Raw genomic sequence first — 23,791 nt, 5'->3', positions numbered from 1 at the left:
AGGCCAGGGATCAAATCAGAGCAACAGCTGCCAGCCTGCACCACAGCCATAGCAACACAAGATCCAACCCATACCTATAACCTACCACGCAGCTTGCAGCAACACTGGATACTTAACCCACTGAACAAGGCCAGGGATTGAATCTGCATCCTCATTGTATGCTAAGTAGCTTTATAACCTGCTGAGCCACAATGAGACCTCCCAATAATATGTATATATTTTTTTGGTTTATGTATTTATTTATTTATATTTTTATTTTTTAATAATGATTTTTATTTTACCCAGCAATCCCACTCTTGGGCATATGTCTGGACAAAACTTTCCTTAAAAAAGACACGTGCATCCACATGTTCATTGTAGCACTGTTCACAATAGCCAAGACATGGAAACAACCTAAATGTCCCTCAACAGATGATTGGATTAGGAAGATGTGGTATATGTACACAATAGAATACTACTCAGCCAATATTGTTTTATTTTGAACCCCATCTAATTGAAATTATTTAAATAGTTTTCTTCCTAAACAAGTATAAAATAACCTGTAAGAACTTGTAGGTCCACGTGATGCAAAATGATTAATAAGTAAAATAAACTTTACCTATTTTTAATTATTGTTGATTTACAGTGTTCTGTCAGTTTCTGCTGTACAGAAGAGTGACCCAGTCATACATATACATATATGTACCTTCTTTTTCTCACATTATCCTCCGTCATGTTCCATCACAAGTGACTAGATCCCTGTGCTGTACAGGAGAATCTCATTGCTTATCCACACCAAATGCAGTAGTTTGCATCTACTAACCCCAAGTTCCCAGTCCACCCCACTCCCTCCTCCTCCCTCTTGGCAACTGCAAATCTGTTCTCCATGTCTATGAGTTTGTTTCTTTTCTGTGGAAAGGTTCATTTGTGCCATATATTAGATTCCAGATATAAGTAATATCATGTGATATTTGTCTTTTCTTTTTCTGACTTACTTCACTTAGTATGAGAGTCTCTAGTTCCATCCATTTTGCCAAAAATGGCATTATTTTGTTCTTTCTTATGGCTGAGTAGCATTCCTTTGTGTATATTTACCATATCTTCTTAATTCATTTATCAGTCGATGGACATTTAGGTTGTTTCCATGTCTTGGCTATTGGGAATAGTGGTGCAGTGAACATAGGGGTGCATGTATCTTTTTCAGTGAAAGTTTTGTCTGAATATGTGCCCAGGAATGGAATTGCTGGATCATATGGTACTTCTGTATTTAGTTTCCTGAGTCCACAATGTTTTTCATAGTGGTTGTACCAATTTACATTCCTGCCAGCAGTGAAGGAGGGTAACCTTTTTCTCCACACCCTCTTTAGCATCTGTTATTTGTTGACTTGTTAATGATTGCTATTCTGATTGGTGTGAGGTGGTACTTCATTGTAGTTTTGATTTACATTTCTCTAATAATAAGTGATGTTGAGCATTTTTTCATGTGCCTGTTGGCCATTTGTATATCTTCTTTGGAGAAATGTCTATTCAGGTCTTCAGACCATTTTTTCTATTGGGTTGTTGGTTTTTTTGCTGTCGAGTTGTATTAAGTTGTTTGTATATTTTGGAGATTAAACCCTTGTAAGTTGCATCGTTTTAAACTATTTTCTCCCATTCCCTAGGGTTGTCTTTTTTTTTTTTTAATGGTTTCCTTTGCAGTGCAAAAGCTGGTAAGTTTAATCAGGTCCCATTGGTTTATTTTTTATTTTATTTCTGTTGCCTTGGAAGACTGACCTAAGAAAACATTTGTATAGTTGATGTCAGAGAATGTTTTGCCTATATTCTCTTATAGGTTTTCTGGTGTCTTATCTTATGATTAAGTCTTTAAGCCATTTTGATTTTGTTTTTGTGAATGGGTATATTTGAGTTTTCATTGATTTACATGCAGCTGTCCAGTTTTCCCAGCACCACTTGCTAACGAGACTGTCTTTGTCCCATTTTATATTATTCCATCCTTTGTTGAAGGTTAATTTTTTGATCATAGGTGTCTGGATTTATTTCTGGGTTTTCTATTCTGTTCCATTGGTCTATATGTCTGTTTTTGTACCAGTACCACACTGTCTTGATTACTGTACCTTTGTAATATTGTCTGAAGTTTGGGAGAGTTATGCCTCCTGCTTGTTTTATTTATTTTTTTCCCATCAGGATTGCTTGGGCAATTCTGGGTCGTTTATGGTTCCATATAAATTTTTGAATTGATTGTTCTAGTTCTGTGAAGAATGTCATAGGTAATTTGATAGGGATTACATTGAATCTGTAAATTGATTTGGATAAAATGGCCATTTTAACAATATCAATTCTTCCAACCCAGGAGCATGGAATATCTTTCCATTTTTTTGAATCCTCTTTAATTTCCTTGATTAGTGTTTACAGTTCTTGGCATATAAATCTTTCACCTCCTTAGGTTTATTCTTAGGTATTTAGTTTTTGGGGGTGCAATATTAAAAGGTATTGTATTTTTATATTCCTTTTCTAGTATTTCATTGTTAGGATACAGAAATGCAACCCATTTCTGAATGTTAATCTTGTATCCTGCTACTTTGCTGAATTCATTGATCAGATGGACTGGTTTTTGTGTGGAGTCCTTAGCGTTTTCCTTAGTATCCTGTCATCTTCACAGAGTGACAGTTTTACCTCTTCTCTTCCAATTTGGATACCTTTTATTTCTTTTGTTTATCTGATTGCTGAGACTAGGACTTCCAATACTATGTTGAATAAAAGTGGTGACAATGGGCATCCTTGTCTTGTTCCAGTTTTTTTTTTTTTTTTCTTTTTTTTTTTTTGTCTTTTTAGGGCCGCACCTGCAGCATGTTGAAGTTCGCAGGCTAGGGGTTGAATCAGAGCTGTAGCTGCTGGCCTATACCTCAGCCACAGCAATGTGGGATCTGAGCCACATCTGTGACCTACGACACAGCTCATGGCAACGCCAGATCCTTAACCCACTGAGCAAGGCCAGGGATCAAACCCATGTCCTTATGGATCCTATTCAGGTTCAGTACCTCTGAGCCATTCCAGGAACTCCCTTGTTCCAGATTTTTAGTGGGAAGGCTCTCATCTTTTTTCCATTGAGTATTATATTGGCTGTGGGGTTGTCATAAATGGCTTTTATTATGTTAAGGTATGTTCCCTCTCTGCCCACTTTGCTAAGAGTTTTATCGTTAATGGATGTTGGATCTTGTCAGATGCTTTTTCTCCATCTATTGAGATGATCGTGTGGTTTTTGACTTTTCTTTTGTTAATGTGGTGTATGATGTTGATTGATTTGTGCATGTTGAATCACCCTAATGAACTTGGGATGAATCCCACTTGGTTGTAGTATGTGATCTTTTTTATATGCGGTTGGATTCGGTTGGCTAAACTTTTGTTGAGAATTTTTGCCTCTATATTCATCAAACATAATGGCCTATAATTTTCTTTTTTGGTAGTATCTTTGTCTGGTTTTGATATTAGGGTGATGGTGGTTTTGTAGGATGTCTTTGGGAGTTTTCCTTCTTCAATCTTTTGGAAAAGTTTAAGAAGGATGGGTATAAGTTCTTCTTTGTATGTTTGGTAAAATTTCATTTGTAGGGAGTGTCTTTACTACATATTCAGTCTCATTTCTAGTGACTGGTGTGTTGAACTGGCCTTGATTCAGTTCTTGATTCAGTTTTGGTAGGCTGTATGTCTCTAGAAAGTTGTCCATGTCTTCTAGGTTGTCAAATTTGTTGGCATGTAATTGTTCATAGTGTTCTCTTATGGTTTTTTGTATTCCTGCAGTATCTGTTGAGATTTCTCCTTTTTCATTTTTTATTTTGTTCATTTGAGTTGTTTCTCTCCTCTTCTTGGTGAGTCTTGCCAGAGATTTGTCAATTTTGTTTACCCTTTCAAAGAACCGGCTCTTGGTTTTATTGATTTTTTTTCCATTGTTTTTTGAATCTCTATTTTATTGATTTCTTCTCTGATCTCTGTGATTTCCTTCCTTCTGCTGACTTTATGTTTTGTTTGTTCTTGTTTTTCTAATTCTCTTAGCTAGTAGATTAAGTTATTAATTTGAGATTTTTCTTTTTTTCTGAGGAAGGCCTGTATTGCTATGAAATTCCCTCTAACCACTGCTTTTGCAACATCCTGTTGATTTTGAATGGTTGTGTTTTTATCATCATTTGTCTCGAGGTATTTTTTTAATCTCCCTTTTGATTTCCTTGTTGACCCATTGGTTTTTTAGTAGCATGTTGTTTAGTATCCATGCAGTTAGTTTGTACTCATTTCTTCTCCTGTGATTGATTTCTAGTTTCATGCCATTGTGGTCAGAGAAGATATTTGAAATAATGTCTATGCAACAAGTGAGTCTCTTGTAGGCAGCATATTGTAGGCTCTTGTTTTTTTTTAATCCAGTATGCCACTCTGTGTCATTTGTTTGGAGCATTCAGTCCACTGACATTTAAGGTAATTATGGATAAATATGTATTTATTGCCATTTTCAAGCTTGTTTTCCAGTTGATTCTATGTTTCTCCTTTGTTCCTTTCTTTTTTTTTTTGTTTGGATGATTTCCTTTTATTTTATGCTGTTTCCTATTCTTTTTAGTTTTTGTGAATGTACTTTTTGGTTTTGATTCGTTGTTGCCCTCTTTTTCCAGTATGTTACCACCTTCCTATATTTGCTAGCTTTGGCCTGTTAGTCATATAGGCTCAAACACATTCTTAAAAAAAAAAAAAAAAAAAGAGTCTAGATTTTCTTACTTTACTTCCCCACATTTTATGATTTTGAAATTCTTTTTTAACATCTTCATGTTTGTCCTTTTGCTGTTCCTTGTTTTTATTGTCACTTTTACAATAGTTTTTCTTTTTTTTCCTTTTAGATCTGTATACTGGCTTATTTAAATGATTGCTTTCCAATCGTGATTTCCTCCATCCTATTTCTTCTTACTTTGTTTTTAATTAGAGGAGCCCTTTCAGCATTTCTTATAGAATTAATTTAGTATTGCTGTACTCTTTTAGTTTTTGTTTGTTGGAGAAATTCTCTACTTCTCCTTCTATATTTAAATGATATTCTTGCTGGGTAGAGTATTCTAGACTGCAAATTTCTCCCTTTTAGAACTTTGAATATATCTTGCCACTCTCTTCTGGCCTTTAGTGTTTCTATAAAGAAATGAGCTGATAAGCTTATGGGGGTTCCCTTATAATTAACTCTGTTTTTCTCTTGCTACCTTTAGAATCCTCTCTTTAACTTTTGCCATTTTTATTATTACATGTCTTGATGTGGGCCTGTTTGGGTTCAACTTGTTTGGGGCCCTCTGTGCTTCCTGTATCTTGATATCTGTTTCTTTTAGATTTGGAAAGTTTTCAGACATAATTTCTTCAAATATACTTTCAATCCCCTTTTCTTTTTCTTCTCCTTCTAGAATCATGCATAGATTGGCCTGGTATATAGTATCCCATAGGTCTTTTATAATGCTTTCATGTTTCTTCATTTGATTTTCTGTCTGCTGTCCCAATTGGGTAATTTCCATTATTCTATCTTCCAGGTCACTAATTCATCACTCTGTATTATTCATTCTGCTCTTCAGTTCCTTTAACTCAGCTTGCATCTCTGCAAATGAATTTTCTTATTTTTCTTGGCTCCTCCTTATATTTTTAGTTCCTTTCTAAAGTAATCTGCATTACTGTACAAATTCACTCTTAAGTCCTTCATATTTGCTCTTAATTCCTTCAGTATTTTTGCCGTTTCCTTTATGAACTGATATCTGTTAGACTGCAAGATCTGTTTCATTATTTGCTCCTTCAGGTGAATTTTTCTGTTCTTTTAACTGTGGATGGTTCCTGAGCTTCTACATTTTGCTTATATTTTTCTTATTCTGCGAGTTTAGAGAAAATAACTACTGTAGTTTTGGAGGGCTATTTATAAGTGAGAGCACTCCTGGGTATTCCGTGAGGGCTTACTATTGATTTTTGGCATGAGAGCTGCTTGGTGTCTTTTTCTTCAGTGTGTGCAGGCTGTTATCCCCTTGATAGGGTTCAGTGTGTGCTTTCAGGGAGATGGAGGCAATGGGCAGGGCTAGTAGCCAGTGCCTGGTTAATGGCCCCTTGACAGTGGCAAGAACCCATGGGGAGGTGATGCAGGCTGCTCCCAGTTGCAGGGTCCTGGGATGTGGCAATGATCTTTCAGCAATTGTAGGCAGCACCGAGAGCATTTGGCAGTAGCAAAAGCAAGGTATGTGCATTCCCAGGGGTGTGAGAGCAATGATGGTTGGTGCTCAGTTGTAGGGCCCTCCTCTGTGCCAACCTCAGAGGTGACTGGGGCTGCAGGTGGTGCCTCTTCGAGGATCCTTTAGTGGTGCTGGTGTCTGAGATGACTGCTGTGCTTTGCCCCCGCTGCCTGTAGACCACACAAGAGGTGCCATATCACGCTTAGCCTGTGCAAGAGGTGCCCTGCTGCCCTTACCCCATGCAAGAGATGCCCAGCCACCTGTAGCCTGTGCCAGAGGTGCCCTGTACTTTGAGAGTCTGTGCTTGCATAGGGAAAGATATTCCTATGGTGGTCTGCCCCTCCGCCTCTCGCCCTCCCCAACAGTGGCGGCTTGGTTTTCCTGTAGAGCCAGACCTCCTCCTGGGTTCCCTTAGCAGTGGCACTCCACTCCCCAGCCCATGCTGCACTGCTCTCTAGCCCCTCAGGCCATCTCCACACAGCCAACTTTAGTCCCCTCCTCTCAACTGACCTCTGGAGTCTGATTCTCAGCACCCAGCCCCTGCTCAGGCGTCTCAGGCTGTGGTGTCTGGGGGACGGTAGTAACGATGGTCTGTGTAGCTCTTTCTCTGCTTTGTCCTCCTCAGTCCAGTTGCTGTGCTTTTCTCTGAGACTTTGAGATCCCTCCATCTTGGCTGATTGCCCCTTGGTTAGGTGGCTTCCCCGGGTGTGGGTCCCTTTCCTCTTTCACAGCTCCCTCTCAGGAGTGCTAATCCTATCCTGATTCCTTTTCTTTCTTTCTCTCTTTTTTTCCCCCTTTTGTTCTACCCAATTATGTGGAGGGTTTCTTGTTCTTTTTGGAGATTTAAGGTCTTCTGCCAGTGTTCAGTAGATGTTCTGTACAAATCGTTCCACATGTAGATTTTGTGTGTGTGTGTCTTTTTAGGGCCACACTCGTGGCACATGGAAATTCCCAGGCTAGGGGTCAAGTCAGAGATATAGTTGCTGGCCTCTGCCATGGCCATAGCAACTCCAAATCTGAACCACACCTGTGACTTACGCTGCAGCTCATGGCAACACTGGGTCCTTAACCCACTGAGCGAGGCCAGGGATTGAACCTGAATCCTCATGGATACTAGTTGGGTTTGTTACCTCTGAGCCATGACAGGAACTCCTATTGATTTTTTTTTTTTGATGTGTTTATGGGAGAAGGTGAGTATCACGTCTTACTCCTCTGCCATCTTGATACCTTCTATCTATTTTTTTCTAATAAAGGATATTCCTTCCTAATATGAAGTATCTCCTTGAATCTTTATTATCAAACTAGAAGATAGATCATAAAGAGTTATGGTTAGAGCTGTGTAACTAGTTGTGATTAGAAAATGATAATTTTCATCAGAGAAAAAAATGTAATTGTATGATGCTTACACCTGAATTAATAACCAAACATTTTAGAGTATTTATTGTATTGAAAGTTTAATTATGCTATTGACTCCAGTCTTCTTAGTGTGATATTCATGATCATCTAAAATCTGATCATAGCTTCATGCCTATTACTACCCTCTATCATCTGAATCCCCAGGCTCTACAGACTACCTCTCATTCCCTGAAGACTGTATCATTTCTCACTTGCATGCCTTGGCTGAACTCCCCTACCTTATCCTTGGGGTCACCCAGATGGATAAGGTCACCACCTTACCAACCCTGATTTCAGGGACATGCTGATCTTTCACTCCTTTGGTCTTTTCTGCATTATTCGTATCTATATTTAGCACTTATTCTGAGCTAAGTTAATTCTTCATATGTCTGTTTCCTTCACCAATGGAAAATTCTTCAAGGAAAATAGTGTGTCTAATTCATCTTTGTATTCCTACAGTACCCATTTTAATAAAGATTTCCTAAAAGTTAAAAAAAAAAAAAATAGAAAATACTCTGAGGTAAGTTTGTGATATGGCAAGAAGTGTACCAGAAACATTATCAGCATCTCCATCCACTCTAATTCTAAAATTGAAAAACAAGAACAAAAACAATAATTACTGCACTTTGTTGAAATTGTGGAAGTTGTATTTTGTTTTAGAAAAAATTAATGTCTCTATTTACAAAGACATCTGTATAATTCCCATACATAATTTGGTTCCACTTATATAGTCTGTCTCAATGAGAAAAAATTAATGTACATCTGGAAAGCCTCATAAATGGTTCCTCTGCCGCTTGGCAAAGAAATTAAACCAAACCAGAAGATGTAAATCCTATATTTTCTTGATGCAGAGTCTAGCCTTATTTCCCTTACCTTCTATGTCTCTAGAACATATATTTAAGACTAAATATTAAAATTTAATTAGCAAAATTAGTGCAATATTTAGGACTGAGTATATGATATTTTATAAATTATTTAATATGTCTGAGGAAGTATATTAAGTAAACATTATGTTTGTAGTATCTTTGTACTTCCTGTGCTGCTTGGTTCATACTTTCTTCCTGCTGTTTCACAGAAATAGTCGTATTTACTAAAAAGTAAAATATCTTTATTTGGTGTCATATTACCTGAATAAAACTGCATATCAAAGTTATTAATGGACAGGAACTAAAAGTGTTTCAAAACAAATTGGAAAATTTTTATTTCAATCACAACTGTAATGTCTATAGACTATAAAACTATATCATATACCTGTTGCTGATGTCTCTTCTGATTCTTGGCTTAGATATTTTTTGGATCTTAACTTGGCTGTATTTTCTGAAACTTGAAGCTTTTCATCATCTCTTTATGAGTTGCAGCACCATGCATCATTAACGAAAAGAGTTGAGTAACCTCCTTCACTATTCTGAATTCAGCACATGACAGACACTAACCCCAATTACCCACCTAAGGCACAGAACGATGAAAATAGTATCTGATGACACAAAGAAGACTGATGTGAAAAAAAGAAAGAAAAAATAAAACAGAATTGTGTAAAGGAGAAATTGAATGTTAAAATAATGTGTTCAGGAGTTCCCGTTATGGCACAGCGGAAATGAATCTGACTAGATAAGATAAGATAAAATAAAATAAAATAGTGTTCACATATTGGAGAAAAGAACAGTATATAATCCAGGTAAACTATAAGGAATTACTGGTATTTAAAAAAAAGCTTAAATAAAAAGCAACTAGAAGTAAAATTTATGCTTTGACAAATCCACAACCAAGTAGTAAAGCTGTATTAACAAATGAAAATCATCTCCTCACTTTATTCATAAGCCATAAGGTGTGTGAGTTAGAGAAATTTGCTGATGGTGGAAATAGTCAAAAGTAGTTCAAGATACAACGGCTATCATGAAGAAGTATTGTTTATTATTCTCCACTAATGGTATCTCATTATTGTGTGTAACACCTTCAAACTTTTATACTCTGTGCCCAGCATTTTCAATTTTACTCTATTAAAGTTTTAATATATTTTACTCATATCTTTTTTTGTTTTAACTTTTACAAAGTATTTTGAGCCAACTTATAGAAATTCATGAGCACAGGGAATTATGATGATTGTATTTCTATAGACAGAAGATAGGAGGGAGGAATGTTATAAGAGAGAAAGGACAAGGAAGCAGAGAGAATCTAGGATCAGATAAGAAGAGAGGAATTCTAGAAGTGTGGATAAGGTGAAGCAAGGGAAGGTGTCAGGATGAAAACAGTTCGCCATCCCTTCCTTCCTGTTTTATAAAACAAAGATTCTTTTCATGGCAGGACACATCAAAACACACTGACACTTGGAAGGGTGAAAGTCACAACTCTGTTCTGGCACCAAATGAGAGAAGGCTGCCAGGCAGAGCCATAAAAGCCGTTTTACCCTGAGACAGCAAGCTGGATCTGTAGGGACAGCCTCTGTTCGGCTAACTGGTAGCTTTAGTTAGTTTTTGCTCCCTGAACACTGCTAATTTGCAATTTTTGTGTACCCCCAGGCACTGGGTCCTAGTTCTGATTCTTGGCCCCATGGAGATTAGGGCAAGTGCACTGTGGTTCAGAGTTAGAGAGCCCAATAAGGGCAGTAGTCAGGGTAAAAGCTTAACTGGCTGCTTCGGGAGGGGAAGTAATCAGACTACCCAGGGCCTCAAAACTGGGTCAAGACAGCGCAAAAACAAAGAAACAATCAAACTTCACTGTATTATACTTTCCAGTACAAGAAAGGGAAATATATATATATGTGTGTGTGTGTGTATGTGTGTGTGTGTGTGTGTATAACTGAAATGGGATACACACACATAAAGAAATAGCCATTTAAACTCTAAATATAAAGGAGGAAAAGAAGAACAAAAAATAGTAGGTTATCTCCTGAACTGAAGATTCTTTATGAAGTTATTTTCTTTCTCAACCTTCAGGGTTATGACCACTCGGTTTCCTCACTCTTTCTCCCCAGGGCATTGGCTGTCAAATGGGGCAGCCCAATTAGGAGAGTGTCATATCTTGGCCCATAATCACCCATTACTCCTAATACCTTTAATTAAGATTTAAATTCACAATTTCGTAATGAACTGGATCTCTCGCTGAGTTCTATAAACAACTGGTAGCGAAACAATTAGAAACGACAGTTAGTAGTTCAACTTTTATTTCGTGATTCTCCAATATTTAAGGTGAGAGACTTTACAATCTAATGTGTTTGCGAGGAATAGGAATGGAGACAATAGAATATATAAGATTTGCTTTTATAAGACTCAGTTGTCTTTGGTCCCCCCTCTTACTAGGCTCCACTAACCTCACAACAGCTTTTCTTGGATATCCAATAGTCATCTCAAACTTAGGTAAAACTAGAGACTAAATTTCCATTCCACTCAAAACAAGATAAGACAAAGACAGCTTCTTCCTAAAATCTTTCCCATTTTAGTAAACTGCAGCTTTGCTTACACAAAAACAGTTGGGCTCCTCCTTGTCTCTTTCTCATGATGCCTAACCATCCATCAGTGATAAAATTTAAATCATGGGAGTTCCCATTGTAATGCAGTGGAATTGAATCTGACTGGTATCCATGAGGTTGCTGCAGGTTCAATCCCTGGCCTCGCTCAGTGGATGGGGGATCCAGCATTGCTGAGGGCTGTGGTGTAGATTGCAGATGTGACGCAAATCCTGTGTTGCTGTGGCTGTGGTATAGGCCAGCAGCTGTAGATTTAACTCCTAGCCTGGGAACTTCCATATGCTGCAAGTGTGGCCGTAGAAAGCAAAAATAAAAAATAAATGATAATTAAAAATAAGAATCATAAGGAAATATGGATGATATATTGTAGACTAGGATTTGGTGCTCGCATAATTTCATCTGTCTCATTACACAATGAATAAACTAGGGGAAAAGAGTATAAAGCAAAGAGAAGAGAATAACCATTCAAAAGGTATCCAGAATCCACTTCCTTACTCTAACTCCATTGCTGTCTCTCATCCTAGTCACTGTCACCTCTCACTGGATTATGTGATAGCCATTGAACGATTTTCCCTGCACATAATCAGTGTCTTCCTACAGTCTCCACCCAGGAGTCAGAGTGACAGCTTTACACTACAAATCTGAACATGGCACCTCTCTGCTCAAACTCTTAAGAGGAGGGTGCATTTTTACAAAGGTTTACAAGGCCCTATGGGATCTGGACACCACCATTCCACCCATTCCAATCTCTCTGACTTTGTCTCCTAATCCTACTTTACTTATCTCTGCCACAGGAGCTCTTTTGGTTTCTTGGAACATTTGATTTGTGGCATTCCCCTGCCTCAGTAACTTTGTACTCACTGTTTGCCTATAGTGGACCTAAGGATTCTGCATTGTACACTTACTTCCTTTGGCTTTATGCTCTGATGTCACTTTATTGGTGAGGCCTTCCATGACCTGTAACATCTGCCATCTCTCAACACTTTTTATCACCTTTACTCTCGTTTTATTTTTCTGCAGAGCCTATTTATTATCATCTGATAAATTATGTGTTCATTTTCTTGGATTATTTAATTTTTTTCTCACTTCAGTAATGGTAATTTCTCTGAGATTAGGGACTTTGCCTTGGAAATGACAAGGCATGCTTCATTTTATTAATTTATTGCTAGTAGAATAAATGGTACTTTAAAGGGAAAGATATTTCTAGAAAAAAAGATTCTTCTTGATTTTCTGTTTAACATATGTAAAGAACTAAATATCCTATTAGATAATATGTAAAGGAACAGTGGCTACATTTGTTTTACAAGATTGATTGAACATTTATGTCTATCGTGTATTCAGGAGCAGCTTTTGGTGCACAAATGCTACCCTGGTACTGAAGGAGCATGTCAGAACCTCAGTCATATTTTTTTTTTTTTTTTTTTGTCTTTTTTGTCTTTTGTCTTTTGTTGTTGTTGTTGTTGCTATTTCTTGGGCTGCTCCCGCGGCATATGGAGGTTCCCAGGCTAGGGGTTGAATCGGAGCTGTAGCCACTGGCCTACGCCAGAGCCACAGCAATGCTGGATCCGAGCCGCGTCTGCAACCTACACCACAGCTCAGGCAACGCCGGATCGTTAACCCACTGAGCAAGGGCAGGGACCGAATCCGCAACCTCATGGTTCCTAGTCGGATTCGTTAACCACTGCGCCACGACAGGAACTCCCTCAGTCATATTTTATTCAATTGGAATACAGTGCAAACCTGTCTTACTTTCATTTTTTCTTCTTATTTTTGAGCTATGCATTTTTATTTTCATTCTAGCATCTTAATCTGCGTGGAATATGATGGATTTAGAATGTTGTGAGTTGTAAGGATTATGAGTGTTTGAATCAGCACCAGTGCTTCTTTTCACCTATTTCTTTTGTAATAGCCTTTTTTTTTTTTTTTTTTTTTTTTTTTTTTTTTTTTTTTTTTGTCTGCAGTCATGGCCTGTGGAAGTTCCCAGGCCAGGGATCAAACCCCATACCACATTAGCAATCTGGGCTGCTGCAGTAGCCAGTGCTGGATACTTAATCTGCTGTACCACAAGGGAATTCCTGTGAGGGCTAATTTTATGTATCAATTTGACTGGCCACAGGGTGCCCAGATACTGTGTCAGACATTATTCTGGGTGTCACTGTGAGGATGTTTTTGGATGAGATTAACATTTAAAGTGGTAGAATGAATAAAGCAGATTGATCTCCCTGATGTGGGTGGGCCTCATCCAGTCATTTGAAGACTTTAATAGAATGAAAGGGCTGAGTAAGAGAGAATTCTTCCTGCCTGCCTGCCTGACACTGAACTGGAACATTCCCTTTTCCTGCCTTCAGATTCAAACTGAAGCCTTGGCTCTTCCTGGACCTTGATCCTACCAGTCTTCAGGCTAGAACCACATCTTCTGCTCTCCTGGGTCTACAGCTTGCCAACTCCCCTGGCAGACCTTGGGGATTTTTGGCATTCATAGTTACATGAGCCAACTCCATATAAGAAATATCTTTCATTCTCTGGCCTATACAGGCTGTTCAGGCTACAGGAGATGATTAAAAAGATGCCTTCCTTGACTCTCATCTATCCTCTCCTATTGCTAAAGCCAAAAAAAGCTTATTTTATGTAGAGTTTGAAACCTTCTCTTAACTTTTCCTGCCCAGAAGCTTCTTCTCAATGTCTTCTGCTGTGTTCTTTGTGTGAGTTCCTTCTCTCAATGCTGTAAGGGATTTGACTTCATCCTACGTGATGTGGAACCTCAGGACCAGGGCCAGCTCATCCAGCTGAGTTAGGATACCCGACAGAAACAGTCTCTTCAGTTTGCTTCAACTTTTTTTTTTTTTTCAGAGTGTTTTATGATTACTTTTAAACATTTGAACATAAATTTATTTCCTGTGTAGACTCTTCCCCCTCCTTAAAAATAAAAAGGAAGGAGGGAAATGAACAGACTTTTGCATCAGTCAGACTCAGTCATGAGTTTGAATCCTACCTATGCTGTGTATTAGCTCATTTTTCCCATTACCCTATGACCCAGGCCTACAACTTCGTCTTTATATAAAAATTAGAGGAGGTAGTAGAATGAATAATTAAATGAATGAACAAAATTATAGATGTCCAAAAGGATGTGAAATGGAATATCGTCAAGTGGGGAGGAGAGAAAGATTCAGAGAGGGGATACGTGATATTCTCTGATCATCTGTATTTTTAATGATGAGAATTTCCTAATCCCAGGGGATTATTATAATAAGTCAATAAGATGATTCAGGTCCTCAATTAAGAATAAAATATCTAAACTTCATTTCACACTTGCTACATGTCAGACAGTAAACTAAATATTTTATATGTGTTATTTTATATAACATGCAAGATTTATCCATGAGAGGGGCTATTTGTTAATCCCACTTCATAGATATGGAAATTTATAGTTAGGTTAATTGATTCACCTATGGCTTTTAGCAGCTAAGTAAAGAAGCAATAATTTGACCTGGGTTTTGTCTGTCTCCAAATCTCGACTCTTAATTATAATTTTAACTGCAGTGACTATTATTAGTACAATTTAGTGCGTATTTTTTGGCAGCTTAGGTGGGAATACTGACTGGTGAAGTCTCTTTGCAGGTGGCTCTAGAGTCCAAGTGGCTGTGGTGACAGCAGTAGGATGGCGACATGTCCTTCTGCCAAGAAAAGCCCCACAGACCCTGACCTCTTTCTGAATAGCTCCCTCCTTTTGAATTAGGTGTGTACCTTTCTTGGCATGTTTCCTGACCTATCTGGTACTAAAAGAGCCATTTGATGAGATGAGTTTAAGAGCTGTTTCTCTAAATGCTTTGTGTAAATCAGTAGTTGGCAGGGATTCCATATTTGTGAACTGTTACAGTTTCAATAATGGAAATTTCAGCAAGTTTCTCATCCTTCAACAAAATACAGATGGTTCCTGGCTTATGATGGTTCAACTTAAGATTTTTCCAATTTATGACGATGCCAGTGATATGCCTTCAGTAGAAACCAGACTTCAAATTTTGAATTTTTATCTTTTCTTATGCTAGCGATATGCAATATGTTACTCTCTTGTGATACTGGGCAGCCACAGCTCCCAGTCAGCCACACAATTGCGAGTGTAAACAATCCATTCACTGACAACCATTCTATACCCAGACAACCATTCTGTTTTTCAATTCAATACAGTATTTGATAAATTCCATGAGATATTCAATACTTTATTTTAGAATAGGCTTTGTGTTAGATGATTTGTCCAACTGTGGGCTAATCTAAGTGTTCTGAGCACGTTTAAGGTAGACTAGGCTAAAATATGTTTAGTATATTAGCTACTATGTTTAGTAGGCTAGGTGTATTAAACATATTTTTGACTTAATGTTGTTTTCATCTTATGATGATGTATGTATTGGGATGTAACCCGGTAAGTGGAGGAAGTGTCAGTGGAGGAAGATCTGTAATCCTAAATTTATTATCATCAGGGTTAAAAATCAATGGATAGGGGAGTTCCCGTCGTGGCGCAGTGGTTAACGAATCCGACTAGGAACCATGAGGTTGCGGGTTCGGTCCCTGCCCTTGCTCAGTGGGTTAAGGATCCAGCGTTGCCGTGAGCTGTGGTGTAGGTTGCAGACGCGGCTTGGATCCCGCGTTGCTGTGGCTCTGGCGTAGGCCTGTGGCTGTAGCTCCGATTCGACCCCTAGCCTGCAACCTCCATATGCCGCGGGAGCGGCCCAAGAAATAGCAAAAAGACAAATAAAAAAAAAAATAAAAATCAATGGATAACTCAACCAAAGCCTACCTGCAGGAGAGTCCCAAGAAATGTGGCAGTAAATCTTCACTTGTAATATATATTTTTCTGTCCACAGTGGTGCAAAATTAACAGCTGATGCCACCTTTATAGAGGGGTTTCCTTTTAGTTCCCTTTTAGTGGGCAGCCCTTCCTTCTGTCCCATCACCCAGAGAAATCTGCTTTTTCCCTTTCAGATATTCAGTGGTTTTATGGTTCATTTATTTATTCACTGAATCATTCAAACCCTTAGGTTTGGTACTGTTCTGAGGACTTGATAGGTAACTCGTTCCTGCTCCCTAGGGATTACAGTTTAGTTGGGGAGATAGATGCATAAGAAAACAATCATGATACTACATTGTAAATGAGATATAGAAGAAATTGGAAAAATTCTCAGAGTACTGGACACAGAGGCACAGCAACGTTTCTGCCAGGAAGATCAAGAGAACCACAAAGAGGATGATGATTAAGCTGGTCCTAGAAGAATGAATCTGATTTCTTCAAAGGGAGAAAGTAAAAGGTAAAATCATTCAAGTCAGCATGAGCAAAGGCATGGAGGTGTGAGGGTGTACGATGGGATATCATGATGGACGTTACATCACATCGTTTACAACTAAAAATAAACACATCTGTTTTGTACTTTATAATGAAACCATCTGGTCATTGATGCCCTAGTTGACTTAGTTTCTAAGTCAGATTTTTTTCAAACTGTGGGTTGTAAAATAAATTTAGGAATTCCCCATCAGCATTTTTCAACTGAATTGCATAGAAAAGATTAGCATAAAGCCAAATAGAAAAATAATAGTGTATTAACTGAGGAAGGTAAGTCTTGTTTTGTGAAACATGTTTTGGTTGTGTGTCTAAATATGTTTTTATGTGTCTATTCCATAGTGTATTTTTTATTGCGGGTCACATAAAACAAGTTGAAAGCCACTGAAGTAGTAATATTTTCTATTACTTTTCATTGCACTCATATTATATTGGTTATACTTAAACCTTGAGTCCAAATCAACCTTGGTTTTTAATGAAGTGACAAGTGACAGACTGACCTCATTTATAAGCCTGGCATACAAGCAAGCATCTGTTTTACTGAACTCTAGTTAGATTTTACCAGATGAAATGATTTTAACTTGGGAATGAAACCATCATTTATAATGTTATTTTAATGTTATTTTTCTATTCCAAGTTCCAAACTACTAAATTAAAGACAATATATAAAAGTCTAACCAATTAGTAGTAAGCTTCCTAAGAGACTGACTTATTCTATAATGATCATTTATTCATTCAACAATTATTTATTGAATAACTACTAATGCTTAATGGTGTTCTAGAGCTGGAGATGACTGGTGTAAAAGAAAGAAAAGGTTATAGAAATAAAAACATTTTATCTTAGGGATTTCCCATTGTGGTTCAGCGGGTTAAGAACCCAACTAGTATGCATGAGAATTCGTGTTTGATCTGTGGCCTTGCTCAGTGGGTTAAGGATCCGGCATTGTTGCAAGGTGCAGCATAGGTTGCGGATGCGGCTCGAATCCCACATTGCTGTGGCTGTGGCTTAAATATTCATATTAAATTTGAAATTTATGCAGTTAATATGGTGTGATATTTTAATAAAAGATTTAGAAACAGATCATACAAATATTTGGAAAAATTAAAAAACACAATACCAACTTAGACAAGGAAAATCATAAAACAGTATATACTGCATAAGATATTTAAAACTAGACAAGATAAATGGCATGTTTCATGAAATAATTTCAATCTGTCCCCTATGTAAACATTAGAAGACATATGCTCATATATAACACATATTTTGCAAAAATATGAGTCTTGCCCAGTAGGGAATAGATATCTGTGCTACTGTTGTTTTATGCTTAGAAAGTTTAAAGTTCTCCATTGAGAGTAAAGCAATAGATATTGTTAAGTTGCATATCAAACTGAGAGTAAACCTTGAGCTTTTCCTGTGCAGTTTCTCCCATTTATTCTTTACAGTGTCATATATGAATAGTGATGGAAAATAATAGCATTGACCTTTTTATCCTTAACAGTATTTGTGATTTTCATACTAGGAGTTATAAAATACATTTTGTTTGTCTTACGACATTTAAAAATTTTTATTTGGGTAAAAATCAGTTGAAGGCCTATACCATGGGCCAAGATGTTAGCTAGGGAGGGAAGGATAAAGGTATTTTACATCACTGATAATTATTTTAATGCAGTGTAAATAAATGTTTTCATTTATTACATTGCTTCATATTTTTCTTCAACACCATTGCATGTCTTCATGCTGCTTTCTGTGTCATTATTTTTATTTGCTTCTAAAGCCATCACGCCATTTTTAAGTGCCCTTTTAAAGCTATTTAGGAATATAAGAATGTCTTGGTCACCTTTGGAAATTTATTTTACTTTTAACTCAGTGTCTTTTCCTGTAGTATTTAACTTAGTTCGAAATTCCCAGTAATCTCCATCATCTATTGAAAGTTTGCCCCACTTTTCAGAGTAAGTGAACATATATTATTTCCATGAGTAAGGGGCAAGGGAACATGAGGGGAGGCTAACCTTAGGTGAGGAGAAAAGTAACTTTATTGCTCCTTTTAAACATATGTTCATTTTTTAACATTAAGAGAAAAGGCACAGTTCATATTCAAGATAATGCTAAAGGTTTAGAATGCCTGAAACACAGAATAACTCAGTAATTCTCAATATTAAAGTCTTCAAAAGTATGGAAACTTAAAAAGGAAAAGTAAACTATTGGCTACTTAAAAAAATAAGCATAACCTAAAAGTCGAGAGTAGGTTTTAATTGGGGCAAAATGAAGACCTAAGTGCAGGAGGCAGCAACTCAAGGAACCCAGGAAGCAAAGCCAGGGGGAGCCAGAATATATAGGAGCTTTTGCAAGGGGCAGGTAGTAGGAACAAAAGATTACTGTTAATAAAATAAAACCAGATATCTCAAGTTAAGGAATTTAGCTCTGTTCTTTGTGTGGGAAGATGAGATGCAGAGGTCTGGGCTCACTGAAATCATTCCCTTGATATGCACCTCAGCTATATGGGGCCAGTATCCTGTATTTTCACATCCTGAGTTTCCTCAGGGTGTATGGTAGGGAGTGCTGCAGTCTGTTGACTGCTAGATGGCAGGTATTCTCTGTTGTCATCCTCAGTTCCCTCAGGACCCACCTGCTCACCCATGAAGAGGTGGCTGCAAACGAGGGTAACTGTGACATTCTTTGTTTACTGATTTGGCAGGGAATATTTTATTTCTCACTATGTTTTCTTTAAATCTGCCTTGACTGTTTATGCTATTTTGTTTTAAGATGTGTTTAGCTATTCTTCACCCCAATAGATGAGGCATTCACTTCACATCAGGGAGGTTATGGTTGAGTCAGTTGCACTATGGTTTCCTAAAACAAATATGTTTAGGTTGAGATCAAGGCACAAAAATTCTTTTTTTCAAAATTTTTTTAATTAATGAGTTTTATTACATTTATAGGTGTACAACAATCATCACTACCAAATTTTATAGCATTTCCATCCCAAACCCTCAGTGCATTCCCCCACCCCCAGCCTGTCTCATTTGGAAACCTTAAGTTTTTCAAAGTCTGTGAGTCAGTATCTGTTCTGCAAAGAAGTTCATTGTGTCCTTTTTTTAGATTCCACATGTAAGTGATAGCATTTGATGTTGGTGTCTCATTGTCTGACTGACTTCACTTAGCATGATAATTTCTAGGTCCATCCATGTTGCTAAAAATGCCATTACGTTATTTCATTCCTTTTAATGGCTGAGTAATATTCCATTGTGTATATGTACCACATCTTCTTGATCCACCCTTCTGTCGATTGACATTTAGGTTGTTTCCATGCTTTGGCTATTGCAAACAGTGCTGCAGTGAACATTGGGATACATGTGTCTTTTTGAGTCATGGTTTTCTCTGGATAGATGCCCAGGAGTGGGATTGCTGGATCAAATGGTAGTTCTATGTTTAGTTTTCTGAGGCATCTCCATACTATTTTACACAGTGGTTGCACCAATTTACAATCCCACAAACAGTGTAATAGGGTTCCTTTTTCTCCACACCCTCTCTAGCACTTACTGTTTGTAGAGTCTTTGATGATGGCCATTCTGGCTGGTGTAAAGTGGCACCTCATATTGGTTTTGATCTGAATTTCTCTAATAATGAGTGATGTTGAACATCTTTTCATGTGTTTTTTTGGCCATTTGTATGTCTTCTTTGGAGAATTGTCTGTTTAGATCTTCTGCCCATTTTTTGATGGGGTTGTTTGTTTTTTTGGTATTGACCTGTAGGAGGTGTTTATAAATTTTGAAGATTAATCCCTTGTCAGTCGATTCATTTGCAGATATTTCCTCCCATTCTGTGGGTTGTTTTTTAGTTTTGTTTAGGGTTTCCTTTGCTGTGCAGAAACTTTTAAGTTTAATTAAGTCCCATTTGTTTATTTTTGTTTACATTGTCATTACTCTTAAGAGGTGGGTCTGAGAAGATGTTGCTGTCGTTTATGTCATAGAGTGTTTGAAGGTATGAAAATTCTTGAACAAAAAGATTTTCTGACAAATTTTTATAAGTGAATGATTAGAATACATAAGTAGAAATATGATTTTCAAAAGCACAAAATAAAATCAAATTGAAATTGTTATAAACTCTGAGAAAATTTAAATGAAACATTACTTTGATGCCTCTTCAGAAATCTTTTGTATTACTTCTCTTTTGTCACCAAAAAAGGATTCAGCACAACTCTTAGATGCTAAGGGAGAAAATACTTATTTTGCCTAGTATTTTCCTTGTGGCTTTTGCTAAGGACAGAGGATCTGATTATAATGCAGAATTTAAAAATGCCTAGAAGAAAAGGGCCTGGGAGGGAAAAATTTGAATGATTCTGTTCTCCCATTGCCTCTGGAAGCCTCCTTATTTTCCCAAATTGGGCTTAACATTGTCCTTGTATCAACAAAAACATTGCCTTTATACTTCACTTTTTATAATATTAATGTTGAACACTGGGACAAGAATATATCTAGAAAAGAACAGAATATAAGATTTTGAAAATCCAAAAAAAAGATTTTGAAAATCCAGGTGTTAAATTTTTTCAACTCTTGTTATACACCCTGAAGATACTAAATTAACATTTATTGTCTGATGATGTTTTGATCATGAAAAATTATCAAAGATGTTTGATTTACATTTTGTAGGTTCAGAAACTCAATACTTTGTTGGGGCTCTAGGAGTAGTCAGATCTATCTAGTTAAATTTTGAGAAATTTTATTGTCAGAATGATTTACTCAAATTCATCAGTAACCTTTTCTGGATGTTTTGTTGTTGTTTATGTTTGAAACCATACATCTCAGATCGGGACTGGAACCCACATGCTGGGACACTAACCCAGCCAAGACTCAGATTGGGACTCTAACCCACTGCTTTTTAAATTAAAACACACCTAGTCCCAGGACTTACTGAAGTTCAAGTTCTTTCTGTCTCAGCACAGAAGGAATTCAGTGAGAGGCAAATTGATAGGTAAGAAGTAGATTTATTGAGAGATAGACAAATTGTGGGCCATCTCAGAGGCCAGAGGCCCAAAAAATATGGGGTGGTTTTCATGGGCTGGGCAATTCATAGGCTAACAAGTGGGAGGATTATTCCAGCTATTTCTGGGAGGGGGCAGGGGTTTCCAGGAATTGGGCCACCGACCACTTTTTGGCCTGTTATGGTTGGCCTCAGAACTGTCATGGCGCCTATGGGCATGTCATTCAGCAAATGTATTACAATGAGCCTATAATAAAACTCAAGGTCCACTGGAAGTCAAATTATCCACCACCTAGGACCTAGTTGGTTCTAACCAGTTTTTGCTATATCCTTAAGGACTTGTCATTCTTTTAAGGGTTGTGCTCTGCTCCCTTCCCTCTTGTTTCATATCCAAGCAGTAAGACAGGTCTTTTTGTAATGCTCTTTCTCCTTAAAAATGAGGAATGGCTCCTTTCTCTTTTTTTCTGGGAAGCCAGAGAGAAGTATGGAGCTGACAGTTACAACACCCAACTGAAATAAAATAAAAATCTTGGAGTTTAATGCTGCCGAACTTTTCCATCTGTTTTCTCCCATCCTTCATTATCTGTGTGCTACCACAACCAAAGAACTTAAGTAGTTTCTAGATGTTTTAGAGCAAATAACCATTTCCAGATGAAAGCAGTAATAAATGCAAAATGCATTTTTTCAATTATATCTAAAATTACCCACATCACTTTGTTACTGTCCATCTACTGGTAGTTTCTCGTTTGGGAGGGGAGGCTGAGGGTGGGGGTGGTCCATTACTCACCATTTTAAACATGGTATCTAAGGAGGATGGGAGTACCTATGCCACTGCCGTCATTGGATAGAGATGCATGTGAAACTGATGAAGCTGGAAATGACAACAACAAAAAATTGTGATCCTTTTCATCTACACTGGAGGAGGATGGTAACTTGAGGCGATTAGGGTGCTCAGCAAGAGGTCACGTGTCTACTAGAGGGGAAGCAGACATTTGAACATCTGTCTGCTTCATGGGAAGACTTTTCATCTCAGAATACATGCCCTAATAAACAACAGTTGGAGAAAATTGTCTATGACATTCAACATAATGTCGAACTGAGGCTGAGAGAAGGAAGGGTGGAATTGTATTTCCTTTTGTAAAGCGAAAACAGCCGCGAGTACAGCCTCTTCTAAAACCTGATATTTAAAAGGAATTGTAAGAAATCAAATTGTTCAATTTGGAACAAAGAGTGGCCGAAGTTACTGGAAAGCTCATGCCTCAGCGTCTGCAGAATCACTGGCCAGGAAAGCAAAACTTTTCCAACACCCAATTTTAATATTGTGCTAAAGCCATTGACTCTGTGAAAACCCTCGAGTTAAATATGATCTCCTCCCCAACCCGTTCCCCCGCCCTTTCTCTCTTAGGTTAGTGTTTGGGGGACCAGGAGGGGGCTGGAGTTTGGCCCCAATCTCGGAATTGCTGCCAAGAGCTTGTAATACAATCTCTCCCCGTTTGAAGGGTAAATCAGTGTCAATTGCCTTTGCTGTCCACCAGAAAAAGTAAGCATTTTGCTTCCGCTCGGTCTGTGTGGACTGATGAAATGTAGGAAATCTGTTTCTGGCAGGGGAAAAAATCGTTTTCCCAAACAGCACCGAGAGGAGCCATCAGAGAAGTATGAAGAGGGGTAGCGCGGCTGTAGCTGTTGCCGCTGCCGCTGCCGCTGGACTGCTGGGGTGCAGAGAGTGGCTGCTGCAGGACCTAAGCCGGGAGGGGGCCGGGCCCGAGACGCTGCAGGAGCTGAGCCGGGAGTCCCGGCGCCCCTGAGAGCCGCCAGCAGCCCAGCTCCGGACGCGGGGGTGAGCAGGCGGGCGGGCCCAGTTCTCGGCCGCCGCGGCGTGCGCACTCTGCAGCCCGGCTTGCGGAGCCCCAGCCTCTGCCGCAGGGGTGGCAGCGGGGAAAGAGGGATCGTTGCAAATAACCTCGGTGACGCGGTTGGGGAGGGTGAAGAGCCGCGGACGGCGGGACAAACTCTGGCGCTGGGTGGGTGCTCACTGCAGTGGGTGACTCTGATTCCCTGGAAGCAACCATGTGTTCCGCATCCCCATTGTGGAACAGCCCAAATGACCGCCGCAACGAAAAGCCCGCTGGGGTGGCTCAGCCAACCAGGGACAGAGTGAGGATTTCTAATTAGCACGATTGTAAATGCACACTTTTGCGTTCGTGCAGAAGGGTCTGCGTTGGCTTTTTTTTTTTTTTTTTTTTTTTTTTTTTTTTTTTGAGGAGAGGGCAGCGGGGTTGTGGTGGCGGGGGGATGGACTTAATGGATTGATCCTGAGTGTTTTACTTGAGTCTAGGAGGCCGGGATGGAGGGAAAGAGCGCGACACATGTGATCAGGTGTGATGCTGTTTTCCACTGATGAGTTTGACAGAGTTGAGCTTTTT

General features: G+C 38.4%; 1 protein-coding gene across 10 annotated transcripts in view; it reads left to right on the top strand.

The window, feature by feature from the left end:
• The window catches only part of GAS2 (growth arrest specific 2), a 171,501-nt gene that overhangs the window by 12,759 nt on the left and 134,951 nt on the right, over positions 1-23,791 (top strand). For 2 of the 10 annotated variants that reach the window (XM_021083247.2, XM_021083241.2), the window contains exon 1: positions 22,879-23,205. The exons of 6 other annotated variants lie outside the window; for them this stretch is intronic. The gene's annotated coding sequence lies outside the window, so the exon portion shown is untranslated. Of the gene's footprint in view, positions 1-22,878; positions 23,390-23,791 lie in introns of those variants that run through there. 2 more of the 10 variants (XM_021083244.2, XM_021083245.2) reach the window with 2 other exon arrangements.

This window comes from Sus scrofa, chromosome 2 (genome assembly GCF_054392235.1).
Source record: "Sus scrofa isolate SSC_HxYL_T2T_F1_AM1 chromosome 2, Sscrofa_HxYL_maternal_Yorkshire_Landrace_v2.0, whole genome shotgun sequence".
NCBI lineage: Eukaryota > Metazoa > Chordata > Mammalia > Artiodactyla > Suidae > Sus > Sus scrofa.
This window is presented reverse-complemented; position numbering and strand designations above follow the sequence as displayed.